The sequence below is a fragment of the Haliotis rufescens genome, unplaced genomic scaffold (assembly GCF_023055435.1).
Source record: "Haliotis rufescens isolate VD_foot unplaced genomic scaffold, xgHalRufe1.0.p SCAF_2, whole genome shotgun sequence".
Classification (NCBI taxonomy): domain Eukaryota; kingdom Metazoa; phylum Mollusca; class Gastropoda; order Lepetellida; family Haliotidae; genus Haliotis; species Haliotis rufescens.
The window spans coordinates 31,980,513-31,984,170 of record NW_025963890.1 but is presented as its reverse complement, the minus strand read 5'-3'; the positions used below and the strand labels follow the sequence as shown (position 1 = coordinate 31,984,170).

At 41.3% G+C, this 3,658-nt stretch overlaps 1 long non-coding RNA gene across 1 annotated transcript; it reads right to left on the bottom strand.

The window, feature by feature from the left end:
* Nucleotides 1-802: 802 nt before the first annotated feature.
* Nucleotides 803-3,360, bottom strand: LOC125382053. The gene is made up of 2 exons (XR_007222215.1): nucleotides 1,984-3,360; nucleotides 803-1,821 (listed from the first exon to the last, which is right to left on the bottom strand). It is a non-coding gene; the product is annotated as an uncharacterized LOC125382053 (long non-coding RNA).
* Nucleotides 3,361-3,658: the final 298 nt, after the last annotated feature.

Sequence of the window (3,658 nt, the reverse complement as noted above, 5' to 3'; positions counted from 1 at the left end):
ACGCTAAGATAGTTTTGTGCAAGTGAGCCCTGGTATCCAAGTTCAAAGATGGTGGTCAGCGGTTCCAAGTCCAGGTACCCAATCGAGCCTGCATGGCTTCTTCACCAGGACCGAAGGTTGGTCTAGCCCGATGTGACGCAATCGTCCATGTGTCTCTTTGTCGTAGTGTTTTCCACCTTACCCATTCGTGTGAGTTTGGGAAGAAATATACTATTTGTTAAACAACTGTTTACGGACAGTTGACAGTGAAGAGGACTTTTGAGGACTGAAGATTTGATCATGTGATGACAGCCATTTTCAGTGGTGTGATCCATATTGTGGTATTGTCAGTGGTAAACCTGCATTCAAGTGATTGAAAAATTCAGATGTTAAAACACGCAATGTTGACAGTACTCGTGTCTGCAAGTAAGGCCATTTGAATGTGTATTTGTTTCTGGTGTTTTTCCCGACTGATTCACAATGGCGTCGTTTCAAACAATACCAGTGTGTAAAGGCATTTACTCCTGCAGCGGACTATCCTGTACCTTCATACTTTTATTTGTTGCTGAATACCTCACTCGAGCTATGTAATGGCGGCATGTAAATAACATTGTCTGGACCACCAGTGATTGATATTATGAGCAAGATCCCACGCGGACGGGCTACGATTACACGCAATCGACCAAGTCACCGAGCCTGACCATCCGATCAAAGTATATACAGCAAGCAAAGGTTGGGACGGGGCTCGAGTAATTAGAATAATCTGATCATACACACAAATACAATGGCCCGACATATAAACAAACAACTCAAAAATAACACCGAGATTTTAAGACGTTGTATTTATGGCATTTCAAATATATCAGAAAGTTTGTAAACAACTACAAAAACAACAATATCACAATCCAATTAGACCAGTAACACACATGTATGTAAAGATAATATATAGTTAAAAATATAGAGATGTGTAATTAAACATCAGGTCTCCGCTACGAGGAAATACGAGGGGGTGTTCACCTATATCAGGAGTTTTCATTAGGATGTAACAACTCACCAAAGATGCGTGCATGTGCCGATGTGTTGTGTGAGCGTTACAGACCTCACAGTGGAGAGAGTTTGTATTTTTCGACATGTTGATACTTTGTTTTGATGTACAGGGTAACGCTGATATGAATGATGAGTTGGTTGTATCTCGGGTAACGTGAAGCGAACTGTGAAATGCATTCAGTCTTGGAATATATAAACTTGTCACTAATTGTTCCGCGCAATTAGGCAATGATGACACTCAAAATGAGCCAGATAACAATCAAGAGTGTTACAAACTAGAAATATGATTGCTTCAGACATTATTTACACTGTCATGCAGTTCCAGTCTGATATACACAGGTCTACCTCCAGCTAACGATGAACCTACATGCAGCTGCAGTCTGATATACACAGGTCTACCTCCAGCTAACGAGGAACCTACATGCAGCTGCAGTCTGATATACACAGGTCTACCTCCAGCTAATGAGGAACCTACATGCAGCTGCAGTCTGATATACACAGGTCCACCTCCAGCTAACGAGGAACCTACATGCAGCTGCAGTCTGATATACACAGGTCTACCTCCAGCTAACGAGGAACCTACATGCAGCTGCAGTCTGATATACACAGGTCTACCTCCAGCTAACGAGGAACCTACATGCAGCTGCAGTCTGATATACACAGGTCTACCTCCAGCTAACGAGGAACCTACATGCAGTTTCAGTTTGATATACACAGGTCTACCTCCAGCTAACGAGGAACCTACATGCAGCTGCAGTCTGATATACACAGGTCTACCTCCAGCTAACGAGGAACCTACATGCAGCTGCAGTCTGATATACACAGGTCTACCTCCAGCTAACGAGGAACCTACATGCAGTTTCAGTTTGATATACACAGGTCTATCTCCAGCTAACGAGGAACCTACATGCAGCTGCAGTCTGATATACACAGGTCTACCTCCAGCTAACGAGGAACCTACATGCAGCTGCAGTCTAATGAATTACTTGTGATCTAAGAACACACGTACACGTTCTAAAGCCCGAAAGTCCCATTCCTACCACTACTTAAATACGACAATTATATTCAGCTCTAATGACATCACTACCAGTCAAACGACCAGATTTCTGGTTTGTGAAAACATGTTCAACGCAGTAGTATTAAACCAGAATGACCTATGCCTCTAGATTGTATGCACTTCTGGTTTGATGACATGATTTCCGGTTTGGAAAAGATACATATGAAGTGCAACGCTAAAAGCCCTGTGCCCCTAGCTTCCTGAATAAGAAACTTAAGTGAATTCCCATATGGACATACAGTTGGGGGAAACATAGCTTTTAAACAGAAACTACATTGCCTGAAACTTATTTAAAAAGAAAGCCAATTGGACTTCCGGTTTGGAAAAAGACACATGCCAAATGCAGTACATCTTTACAACAGAGAGTATCTTGCCTCTTGACACCTTCATAAGAAACTCCTGGATTTCCGCTTTAACGGATTTCCTTACTTTCAGGTGTCACTGAATGCATGAGTTTGACCAGTGACCTTGACCTATAATGATGGTCAGTCAAATCCTTAAAACTTCAGTACCAAGGGACAGTAAACATTGCATGCCATGAACATACTACCAGGCATATGAGGGTGAAGTTGACCTTCAATATTAGTGACATGTGTTTCATGAACATTCACAAGCGTTATACAGCAAATAAACTAAGACAATTAATCATACGACTTGAAAATGTCTATAGGAAAGGTCAATTTCGTGAAAATAGTAAAGGTACTTTACAAATCACTTGCACTGTGACTTTGATCTTATACATAGGTCACTCGCGGCCTAATCAGATTGTGAGCCCGCCACACCTCCAGTATATAATGCTTCTTGAGGGTAATGCAAACGATGTTTTCTTGACATACTTGATATGAAATATCTTAGACGTCAAAGCATGGCGTGGTTTCAAAAACTGAGATGGCGGCAGTAGAGGTCACCTTCTTACAAAACCTTACAGCATAACGATGGGAAAACAATGTTTACAAAGGCATTTTCCCTGGCTACATGATCTGTGCTTATTATGTTGGTAAAGGGTGTGTTCGTCTGGAGCTAGATTAACGTAAGCATTTTAAACTGTAGTGTGCTAAAGAAATGACACAGGGAAGTATTTAATTTTGAAATTCTAGTTAGCAATAACGATCATTACAGTTCCACATATTAAAGCGATATGTGAATCCGAAGGGAATGGTGACAGCAAGTTACCATCTAGTGTAACTGACAGCATATTACCATAAAGTGTAACTGACAGGATGTTACCATGTAGTGTAACTGACAGCATGTTACCATGTAGTGTAACTGACAGCATGTTACCATCTAGTGTAACTGACAGCATATTACCATGTAGTGTAACTGACAGCATGTTAAAATCTAGTGTAACTGACAGCATGTTACCATGTAGTGTAACTGACAGCATGTTACCATGTAGTGTAACTGACAGCATGTTACCATGTAGTGTAACTGACAGCATGCTACCATGTAACGTAACTGACAGCATGTTACCATGTAGTGTAACTGACAGCATGTTACCATCTAGTGTAACTGACAGCATGCTACCATGTAGTGTAACTGACAGCATATTACCATGTAGCGTAACTGACAGCATGT